This window comes from Oreochromis aureus, linkage group 11 (genome assembly GCF_013358895.1).
Source record: "Oreochromis aureus strain Israel breed Guangdong linkage group 11, ZZ_aureus, whole genome shotgun sequence".
Lineage (NCBI taxonomy): Eukaryota > Metazoa > Chordata > Actinopteri > Cichliformes > Cichlidae > Oreochromis > Oreochromis aureus.
In genome coordinates, this window is record NC_052952.1 from 35,594,462 (window position 1) to 35,606,615 (window position 12,154).

At 39.4% G+C, this 12,154-nt stretch overlaps 1 protein-coding gene and 1 long non-coding RNA gene across 4 annotated transcripts in view; one reads left to right on the forward strand and one right to left on the reverse strand.

Moving 5' to 3' along the window:
* gabbr1a (gamma-aminobutyric acid (GABA) B receptor, 1a) overlaps positions 1-12,154 on the reverse strand; it is a 127,440-nt gene that overhangs the window by 84,300 nt on the left and 30,986 nt on the right. The window lies entirely within an intron of this gene.
* The window catches only part of LOC120442619, a 31,025-nt gene that overhangs the window by 4,816 nt on the left and 14,055 nt on the right, over positions 1-12,154 (forward strand). The gene's annotated exons all lie outside the window — the stretch shown is intronic.

Genomic DNA, 12,154 nt, shown 5'->3' on the forward strand with positions numbered 1-12,154 from the left:
TCTCTTTCAGATGAATGTTTGATGCTTTGGGAGATCATTCGATGTCTTTGAATCATTTGAGGAATGATAGAGCTAAAAGTTAACAGCTTATTATCTAAACTAAAATCTCGGAAAATCGTCGCGGCGGTGACGACACTTTTAGCCATTTTCAAGCATTATTGGATTACTTATTCCATTTTATGGTCTTGTTTTTGCCTTTCTTGTGTAAGTGCTCTAATTGCAATGTAATGTTAGCGTTAGCTTTTGAAAATTACTCATTGCAATGATTGAGAAGAAGACCATTATTTCTCCAGGCCAAATTAAAATCTCTCTGTAGTTGGGCGATGGAATATGACTATTATATAACCCTGGTTCATTACCCAAATCTCATTATCTGGATATCTCCATGTAGCAGAGAGCTATTCAGATCCAGCTGCTAACAAGCCCTCACAGGCTGACATGAGTGCAGTGATCATCTACTGGCATTTGCCTTCCACTTCCACCTCCTCTTCCTCGCTGCCACCCGTGACCCATCCAACACACCATCAATTATTCAGCTGTGAACTTTATATGCTGTTTCCCTCCATAAGCCTGCAGCCAACACAGGCAAGATGCGACAGCATCGGACGCTGCACTGTTAACAACCCCCATGGTGGCAAATGCCACATTGGGAGAAGACATTAGCTGAGGCACAGCCTGAAAAAGCTGCATTGGAGAAATGAGTGCTGTAACATGTTGCTGAGCTGCTTTTAATGAGGCGCCTTGTACTGTAAATGTGTGTGTCTGCAGTTTGCACAATGGGTATCCTTCAGAATAATGGCCTGTTTTCCTCCTGGTAGACGTGTTAGTGGAAAAATACTGTTTCCTTTTTAACAATAGACAGATTACATTCGCCTCCACCTGCGGAGCACGTGTTACTCTGGCAGAAATCCAAATCGATGTGCTGAAAAATAGATATCGGGGAAAATAGGACTCCCAAGATCTACGTTTCAGATATTCGCTACGTATCCGGTTTGTCAGCGTGTAACTTTTTCCTTTTGTGGTGGAAGTGCCGGCCAGGATTATTTGAAAGAGCGTGATTTATGGAAGCATGAATGTTGGCCAGTATGCTAGAAAAATGTAGTTCATCAGGCAGTAAAAAGGACTAACTTAGATACAGTGTCATCATTACATAATTTGTCCTGCAGCAGCTCTCTCCACTCTGCAGCATCTCACTTATTAGAGAAATCTATCTTGCCTGAGTATCGGGGCGGAGTGGATTCTGTTAAGAATAATAAATCCACTGCTTAACTATAAAACTATTCCACTGGGACATAACTTCTGTGTATTTTTTTTATACCAGTAAAAAAACATCTAGAATATCTTCTGCTTCACTGTCAGAAGGTTTCCTCTGCCAAAATATTGCTACTCTTGTGCTTTGGAAATCCATTACTGCCATGCGCAGGTCTCAAACTCACATTTGCATGAGGTGAGCAGCGTGACACTTGAGGTAAATTATTTTTTTTAAATGTGCGCCTCAACTTTTTGGGGCAACCCTGAAACTCGCAGCAGCTGCAGTGACATCCACAAATCTCAGGCTGGGAGTGAAAACGCTCCTTTTTTGCATTAGTTTTGAATTTACTAGAAAATATTTCAATACAAATGAGAATCTGAGCTTAATGTTCAGTCTAAGCTTGTTGAAGCCTGATAACTCACGTTATCCCAGCATGATTTGGTAATCACCCCTCACCATCACATGATTTGTTTTAAACAGTAAGTATATTTAATGAAGTCAAGCAAAATTTTACAAAAAGGCCATAAATATTTTTCCTCAAAGTGAAGAAAGATGGGATGAAGTCTTGCGTTTGATCATTGGCATTTTTTCCTCAAGCCCACATGACATTTTCAAGGTGGAAAAATCCATTTCAGCTCCAAGCAACCAAATCTATTTTACACCCACAACCTGAATTTTGTTCAGCGTGATTTTTTCAATAAGCAACTTTGAGAATCAATATATATAGAGGGAGAGCTATAGGGGATGTATTATAGTTTTAATAACAAAAATGCTCCAATTTAATGTTGCAGATGTTGATCTGTTTTCTGATTATTGAAAGTTTGAAAAGTGCCATTTGGGTAAAAGTATAAGTGGCTGATCAAAACATCTTCTGGCATATGTATGACACTTCATCTTCCAGCAATGATTCCAACTGTATCCAGATCATTTCATAATATATAATAATCCTATTATAAAACTCATGAAAGTAGCTTATGGCTGTGTAATGGAGCAGCGACATTCATACTCATATCACGTTGATTAAACAACTTTTCCTCTTTTTGCAATTTGTTTCTTTAAACGTATCATTTAAAAGGATGTTTTTCATCCCTGAAGATTTCCTGTGGCTGTCTTCTGTACAAAAACTGACCTGTAACTCAGAAAACATTAATGAGGTGTGAAGGTACATTTTTTTCATGACTAAATTTATTCTACCAAAAGAAAAAGAGCTGACTGTGAAAGGATCACACGGGAACTTCTATCTGATTTGGTGTTACCTCTAACGGAAGCAGACGGAAAAAGAAGGCGGCTGCAAATATTCATCTCATATTATGACAAACTAAGTGAGCAAGTTTTGGGGCAGTTATGTTTATTCCTGTGTGAATCAATAAGTATCAGGTTGCAAATATGTGTCATCACGTTCGTTCCGATAAAAAGTCTTAAAAAGTTTTCCGACGTGCATGAAAAGACAGTTTTTGTTTCTACTGTGCAAAGTTGTGACATTACAGCTTCACTAATGAGTCGATGCAGAGTGCAATCACAATCAACAATCAAGGCCCTGAACAAATGCCACGCTCATTTACATCATGGCTAAAGTAAGCAAAATAATAGGCAGCACACTGAACTTCTCTTAACTACAATAATGAACAGACAGCAGTGGCTGCCAACACGTATCTGAAACCTCTGTGTGCATGCGTCAGTGCAACAACATGATCAAATCATATGTTTCACAGCTCCACTGTTGATTGGCTCTTTGAAGGCAGGGTGAGATTAACACCATCTTTACAGCCTCAGAATTCACTCATTTCTATTCATAATTCTTCGAGTGTCATGTCTGTGTCTCTCTCTTATTATCCCTCTGGTTGGGAATTTTTGACTTTTAAGTGTCCTCGTAAACTTTCAGCGGGGTTGACGTAATACGAATGTAGGGGAAAGTCTGCAACAGTCGTCGCTCTTTGGTCTTTAAAGTTTTGAGGTGTGATTGTGCCAATTATCCTGCTGCAGTATGAATCCTTCCCCACAAAAATGCAAACCAGAGGGTGGAGCACGTCTCTGCAGAGGGGAGAGCTGCTTCTCCTCAGACAGGGTGGAGTCAGTTCACTGCAGGTGTCCAGCTACAAACTTTTCTCTTTCTGGCATCATTCGTTCTCTCCTTACATTCAGCCTCAGGTTACTGCCACTGATCTTTACCAGGGTTCATCTGTAAACTGGACTTTCTGTCCTCGTTTCTCCTCCTGGGAAATGGTTTCGAGACGCTCCTTGTCCTCTGAGACCACAGCTAGACAGCTTTCTTTTGACTTTGGCTGATTCAGCTCTTGTGTTCTTTATTTAGTAAATTCTATATCGGTGATAAACCTACTTTGCTGTCTCTCAGTGAACAAGGCTTGATGAATTGATCCGCTGAAGGCTTTAGAGTTTCATGCACTGGCCCCTGGTTTGGCTCAGAGAATACCTCTGTTTGCTCAGAATAACAGTCCAACTTCTCTGTTACTTTGCTCTCATGCCATCCTCCCCATGCTGCTTATTCAGCAATGTTCTCTTCGAAACTTGAGACAGAGACGTATTTCTAACAGGTGAACAATGGCTGCAGGTTGAATTAATTGAAGGCGCCTCCTTTAAGTCGATCAAATATATAAATATATACATGCAGAACACTTTGAAATCTTAAAACAATCTAACAATATTTTTAAAGGCTGTCCCAGATTCAGGATCACATGCTGTGAAAAAGTTCACGTAGGTATCACAAAGCACCGAATCCCACAGTGAACTGATCGTGTTACCAAGTTTGTGGAGCTCATAGAAACCATCCTTCAGCCCACTTTGTTTGCTTTAATTACAATAAACTGCAGCTCATGTTGAGTCAGTCCCATTTGCACCATCCTGCTACAAAAGCACTCTTTTATACACTGAACGTTGTCTCCAGCAATTACACCTTTTGCTTGTTTTTGCGCAGCAATAATTACAAGTTTAAATAAAATAATCATCAAAAATCAAAAGACACACACATCCAAAAGAAAAAAGGTGATGGGTGATTTTTTTTTTTGTCTGTACAAAATGACAAATCTTCAACAGGTAATCTTGTTGATGATTAAAGACAAATGCGAGGCTCGAAGGGAGAGGGTAATTTTTCTTTTCCCGTTTGTAAAGATTTATGTCTTCAGTCGGAGCAAATTAGCTTAAAGCCAAGAGCTAAAAAAACAGCGTCAAAAAGTCAGGAATGATCAGGGGGCTGAAGCGTATTGTTGGTTTTCAAAAGATAAATAGAAATAAGCCAGCCATCATTATGTCTCTAGCCTCTTAGCACTTTTAAAATCTGATGATATTAAAAAAAACTCCATGGATTATTATGCCCCTGTTTTTGCTGCTTTTCTTGTAGGGGCGCATATGGTTGTTAAACTGTTGTCAGAGAAACCGTAACAGAAACTAGATGCAGTCCCATTGCATCTACACACAGAAACACACACACAAGGTTGAGCAGACTCAGACAGGAGCAGGGTATTAACCTTTCTCCCGCTGAGGAGGCAGTAAGTGGGCGGTGATGGCACATGGAGTGGAGACAGAGAGCAGAGCTAGAAGGAGGTCAGCGTTGAGACAGTGGATGGAAATTTCTATTTGAGGAAACGGTCTTCTCTGTTGCTTAGTTAATTATGTGTTTGTTAAGTCTGTGACATTTTCAAAGTTTTTCACCGGCAACTTATTCTTCCACCTATGATTGCCTGCATAAAGCTACGAGTTCAGTGTTGAATATCCTATGAAGAGGATGTGTACGTGCAGCCTTATGGGTCTCTGTCACAGACTCTGTGAAAGAATCTATGGCAGTGATTCCCAATTAGAGGTATAAGTACCCCGGGGATTACACAGACAGATTGTCTTAACAAATATATAAAAAATAAAAACATATTTTAGAATTTAATTGAAGAATTAAGTGGACCTGAACAGGTTTGTGCAGAAAATTGTTAAGAAGCTCACCAAAGTTGAAGGTATTAGAGAAAAGTGTTTCATAACAGTGTGCATAACATTGTTAGCAAAAAGCCTGAATGAACAAATACAGTCGTTCATGAATAAACATATTAGCTAGCTGGCTAAAATTATTAAATGAGTTAGTAAAGGTATTGCTGCTTCTTTTAAGTGTTAAAACTAAAAGTATGACTAAAAGTGTAAAGTATAAAGGTCTGAAATTGTTAAATGACGGTCAAATTTTAAATTGTAAACTAAAGGAATCAATAAACAGCTTTAGTTTGGCTTTGCTTAAAATAGATGATTAATTACCTAAGCATAACAAACTGTTATTACAAAAACATAAATGCACTTTAAGTTTTCTGTATGACTGTATCAGTCTCTCACATCATGGTGGTGTTCCTTTATGTACAGCAAACCACAGCATTTTAACTGGGTTGAGGGAGCTCTCCCATTGGTTTTAATGGGAAACCTTTTTTCGAATTGTAGTGTTATGAGCTATAAGATTCTAACATGCTAACTGAGGCATGTAGCGTCTGACATGCAGCTCGCTCTCTCCATTCCTGGGAAGACTGTGGCATTGTGTTAACACACACTTGAATGCTACAGACCAACAAACTGACATAACTACCTACTTAGGCTACTTTAGCTTTTAATTCCTTTAGAAGCACTAATGGTGTTCTTTAGCTAAACGTACAAATTAAAGTTTAGCTAAATAACTTGTTTGCTAAAGTTATGGACGAAGAAATGAAATTGTTTAGGATGAAAACAGCCTAATACATAAACTAAGAGTTAACAGTTGTAATTTATTTATTAAAAAGAGTGATTGAAAGTTAAAATAGAAAGAAAAATGTAAATGTTAGTTAGCAGTAATGGAAACACGTGTAGCAAAAGTAGCATAATGAAAAAGTGTCCACCAGAAACGTAAACGAATGGCTGAATTAGTAAACCTGTAGTTATAGATAACTAGTTTGATAATCATAACTGTTAAACAGTTAATTATATAAGGTACTTTTAAAATTACCCTTTCTAAATTTTAATTCTCACCACCAATATTTTTCTGTGGATGTGGTGAAATATTTTTGGATGATCTTTTTCTTTTGAATTTTATACTTAACCAACACATTTCCTCAGGAAGCACCGACTTTTCTCAGATTAGCATTAAAAAACTGCTGTACAAAAGCATTGAGCCACCCTTCATTTCTGGCAGAATAGGAACTGTGTGCAGCGATTTATTGAATCCTAAATCTAAGTGTGCTAACATGAATGAAAAAGCCAAACACAAGGCATTTAAAAAAAAAGTTTTCTTTCTTTCTTCTCCACAGCCTGAGCTCTGTGAGGCAGCTTTCTTGTCATTTCTTTATGTAGTCTTCTGGAAAAGTTCTCCAGGCTTCTTGAAGGACACTCAAAGCTCTTCTTTGGATGTTTCTGCGGCCACTTCGCTGCTTTCATCGCTGAAATGCAGCCCCGAGCCATGACAGAACCTCCCCCATGTTTTACAGATGGCTGCGGACACTCGCTGCTGCGCCTCTCTCCTGACATCCTCCTTCCACACTGATCACGACTTGAACCAAAAATTTCAAACTGGGATTCATCAAACTCCAGCAGACCAGTTGCCACTGATGTTCAGTCTTTTCTCCCAGTTTCTCATCCTTAGGGCTTCTTGAGCGCCTGAGACAGTTTGTGATGAGGCTTCAGTGAACAGTACGTGGACCACCTGAAGGTCCAGATGCATCTGTCAGGTCCTGTGTCAGATCTTTGATGGATTTTTCCTGTTTCTTAAAGACATGACTTTCAGATATTGTTCATTCACTGTCGATGTTTTGTTTTTCTTTGGACCTGACAGTTCTGCTTTAGTCCTCCACTTGTCCAGTTTCCCTCAATTTTTTAACAACACACTACACGCCATACTGTGACATGCCAAGTCTTCAGCTAATAGTTCTTCTGGAATCACCTTGTTGGTGCAAAGATACAATTTTATGCCTGTCAAACTGTGTTACTGTTGGTATTTTTCATAGATTCAACAAAAATGGGAACAAATGATGTGTTTTTGTCGTAGGCTGCTGGTAACAAAGTGCCTAAAGATACAATTTAAAGTGTGTTCTTTGCTAAATTTTCTTTTATGTTCACACCACCGGTTTATCCTTCGAGTTAGGAACCTTTCTATGCTTGGATGCTGCTCACAAGCACCTAGAAGAAACAAAAACTGTTGCACAGCATTGTACCTTTAAAATATGCTCACAGAAATGAACCAGTGACAGTTTATGGAGAGGAGCTGTTGATGGAGGAGTCCATCTGACAGGTCTTTGGGAGAACACCAGAGAAAAAAGGTAGAACAACCTGTCTGAAAGCGTGGCCAGTTCCTAATGTGGTGACATAACTGTGCAAGAGGGCGAACCATTCTGCAACAGTTACTAATGTATTCATGATTCTTGCCAGGGATCAGATGAAGTGGCTCTTCTTGTAGATGCATCGACCCTTTATTTTACCAGGGAAGGCTGACTAAGCACATTAGTTTATTTTCAGAGAACGACCTGCTGTGAACTTGCACAGTTTAAACTCTGTGTTTAAGTAACACTGTGTGTAGCAGCGGGGCGGCGTGAGCAGAATATCCCTCTAATATTGTATCCCTGTAATATCCTGTCCATTTTCAAAAAGTGAATCTTCAGAGAGGGTATAGAAAAAGTGATTAGCAACAAACTAATAAGAATATAATTTCCATTAAAACTTGGAATTACAATTAAGCAAAGACACGGGGGTTCGTTTAGATGAGTAGAAAATACTTCCTCACTAATGAGCAAATGAAACCGTCCTCAAAGTCATAAATGAAGGATTTACTCAGAACCTTTCTTCGTGTAATTGGCTCGTTAGAAACTGGAGCAGAGCCCGTGAGCTCTGCAATGTGTGCATTTTCTGATATAAGATATGAAAACTATCTTCCTCAACTTATGTTTACAGCTTCAGCTATGATCTTGTTTATCACAGCAGTAAAAAAAACATATTGAGTTGGACAAGCTGTTCAAAGCTGTTCATGCCCTCAAGTCAGCTCTTCCAGCTGGTGTGGGGATTTAAACCTTCAGTTAGAACAAGCGCCTGTTGGTGCTTCAGGCCACTGCTGCCCCACATGGAGACACGCCCGAGTGTGGGGGGTTTCTCAAAGATCACTGCTGCCCTCTTGTGGTGAAAAAGACGCACCGCAGCCTGGTGTAAAACTTTTAAGAGGACTGACGGGAGATCAAAGATGGAAGTCTGTTTATGAAATACATAATGATTTGAGGGCTACTCTTTCTACTGAAACACTGCATATTTATGGGGATTAGATATTTATGTAAAAAGTCAGTGAAGGAAGTCAAAGTTGATTTTATCTGAAGTAAACTGATTTTTGGCAAAGTTCCAAAGAGGCTCCGTGTTTCACTGCGTGTCCACTTTTATGTCGCTAAACATCTGCACAACTTTACATTTATTCTGTTTGTGCTCATCTTACAGAAGGATAAAAAGGAAAAGATTATTCTATTAAGAATTTTATTTTTAAAGACAATGGAGGATATTTAGGTTCAGGCTAACAGACATTATTTCACACTTGAAGGACGCACTGCAAACACAAAGGAAGGTGATAAAGTGTTTAGATATAGTTAGATGTTGGGGTAGGCTGAATATGAGGATGGAAGAATGAATCTGCTTGTGTGTTTGTCTTTTCTTTCCTTAAGATTTCTTCTTAATGAGGTCAGATCTCCTTTTCAGTTTCATTAACATCTTACACTGTATAGACAGACATATTGGGACACACCTCTTAATTTGCATAGGTCTATAAAATCAAGCACCCAGCCCTCAGCCTGCCTTTTAGTGCAGCAGATTACTGAAGCAATCTTTCAAAAGTGGATACGAGCACCAAAATTGGCATGTTTGTCCCTTTGGAGCCAGAAGTTTGAAAAAAATCTCATAAGTCACTTGAATTTTCAAAATGTTAGTTTGGCCATCATTTGGATCTAAGAAGCAAACATTTTACTCCAGAAATACACCCATGGGATCAATTTCAGATGTTTGCTTTCATATAAATCAAAAATCTTCAGTTTCTTTGTTTCAAGTAAAATCAAATTATTGCAATATGTGTTACATGTTGCTCCAATGAGAATTGCAGTTGCATGTTGCTGTGCAGATCGGTAGATTGCCCTTTTACTGCATGCGTACAACTCGGCTCAGACATTTAACAATTATCTGGTGATGATTTATTATAACTCATGTGTTTTTGTGAATTTCATGTATTTGATGTATTTAGACTCCTTTACCTTTCTCAGCTCTCCCACAGCCCTATCATCTTTTTTTTTAGGTATTATTTTTATTAATTTTCTTCACAGTCTAACACAGTGAGACAGATTACGGTCACCTTTGCTGTCACACTAGCAGATGTGTAGAATCACCAGTTAACCTGCCAAGCTTGAGAAACAGACCAGTTCAACCTTAGTTAATGACCACTGTGTACAGGCTTCTCCTAGTTTATCCCGTACTAAATGGACTGTGTGATGTGTAGGTTTTTAATTTTTTTAGTACTCAAAGCACTTTTTAAACTGCTGCATCCACAGACACACTCATGCACACCCAGATGGATGCATCAGAGGGTATTTGGGGTTTAGTGCCCTGCCCAAGGACACTTCAGCATATGGCTGCAGGAGCCTGGGATCAATGGGATCAAATGGAAGTGCAGAGGTCTATACAGGAGATGTGACTGAAATGAACAGCATTGTTTAAAAAAATCCAAGTAATTTCAGACTTCAACTTCTTCATGGCCATGTTGAGTTTTCAAATGCTTAATGGGCTTCATTACAAAGCTAATTATAAAATAGTATATATACTCATTTTAATAACTGAATGATTTCCCTGTAATGTTACGTCATCTGCTTCACTATTTACAAACATTTGAATGTGGTTATTCTAAACAGATCACAGATTTGTTCATTTGAACAAATCACCATATGACATTTCTTCTCTTCTTCTTGTTCCATGATCAGCTGTAAGTAGTATTATAGCAAAATGGAAGCATTTAGGGTCCTTAGCAGTGTAAGACCACGATGGTTACACAGCAGGGTCACAGCGTGTTGAGGTGTATAGTGCATAAAAGTTGCCAGCTCTCTGCTGACTCAGTAACTGCAGAGCTCCAAACCTCCTCTGGCATTAACATCAGTACAAAGGCTGTGTGTCGGGAGCTTCATGGCCTGGGTTTGCACAGCTGACCTGTGTCGTGTTTGCTATGGTGATTACCTATCACCTATTGGGTGTTATTTTTGACCAGGATATAACCTGTTATGTCAGGGTGCTCTATGTCATGGTACTGGGTCGTGTGACCCAGTGTTTGAGTTTTATTGTATTTTGTTATTCATTGGTTTTCTAGTTTCAGTTTAGTTTATCTAATTAATTTCTACAATGCACAGGTTGCTGTTCTAGTTCTTTGTTTGTGGATCCTTTTGTGTCTTCTCCCCTGTTCGAAGTCTCCCTGCTTCGTGGGTCTACCTGTCATGTTTTATGTCTCTGTGGTTCTTGTCGTCAAGTTCGTGGCATGTCTGTGTCTCATCATGTTTCCTGTTTATTTTGAAAGTTTTGTTTCCATGTTCTATGTGCTTAGTTTACGCTTCCACTGTGGCATCATTATGTTTATTCTAGTCAGCTGTTTCCTCATATGTCTCCACTTCCCCGGATCTCCTCATTTGTGGAGATCTGTCTTTGTGTGTTCAGTGTCTCGTCGTCTGTGTTACCTTCCCTGCCCTTTGTCACAGTTTCCCAGTCAAGCCATAGTTGTTATCTTGTCTAGTCATAGTATAAAGTCTCAGTGAGAGTCATAGTTTCCCAGTTTATGTTCAGGTTTTCCCTCAGTTTAGCCTTGTTGTATTTTCTTGAGTTTTCAGCCCTAAATGAAGGCTCGCCTTTTGTTAAGTTCAGTTTTGTCTACTTGCCTCTGTCTGCACTTGGGTCCTCTACTCTCTCCACACAGTCTGCCACGGCAGCCCGTGACACTCTAAAAGTGAGATTCCTCCCATACTAGCTTCATTTGGTCCCTGTTAAATCCAAAATGATCTCAATAATAATTCTACACAGTCCTGAATGATCAGGCTCCATCGTATCATAAAAACCTCACACTATTATCTGACTTCACCTTCAGGCGTCTGGCTTATTTGTGGTTCACAGAGTTTCCAAAGGTAGAATAGGAAGCAGAGCCCATAGCTGTTAGTCTGGATTCAGGAGACAGACATCATCTCCACTTTTAAGATCAGGCCTCCAGCTCGCCTTTTCTGATGAAGCTTACAGTTAGGGTTTTCTTAGTTGTGCTGCTTGGCTCAGACTTCTCACAGTGCACTGAACAGTCCTTCTCTTGTCTGTTTGGGGTTTTGTCTCTTTTCTCTCTCCTTACCCCCTGACAAATCGATCAATGGCCCATCATCGAGGCTGGTTCTGCTTAAAATATCTTCCTGTTAAAATGGAGTTCTTCTTCACCACTGTCTCTAAATACTGCTCAAGGGTGGGGGTGGGCTGATCATTGGGGCTTTTTCTCAAACACTGCAGTGTCTTTACAGTACAAAGCACCTTGAGGTGACGGTTGTCTGTAGCACTGCTGAATAGATTTGATATTTGTCCTTATCATTTACTCTCTTAACAACCACGAGGTCACTAGCTGCCTGGCAAATTTTCAGATACTAGAAGCTAAAATGTTACACATGCATTTTGGGCAAAGAGTTCTTCTATTGTCAGCTTTTCCATTTGGCAAAGATTCCATAGAAGGGGGTGGACGGGATCCTTAACTGGTGGCTCTCAAAACTGTTGCCCAGAGCCACTGCAGGTGTGGCAGGAGCAACGAGTGCAGAAAAAGTGAAACGAGGCTGCATGAATATGATTTTTAATGGAAAATAAGTTGTGTTTATTTTTGGTTAATGCCAACTTTTAGTAAGTAAAGTTAATCTTCCTTTGTTAGTGTTAATG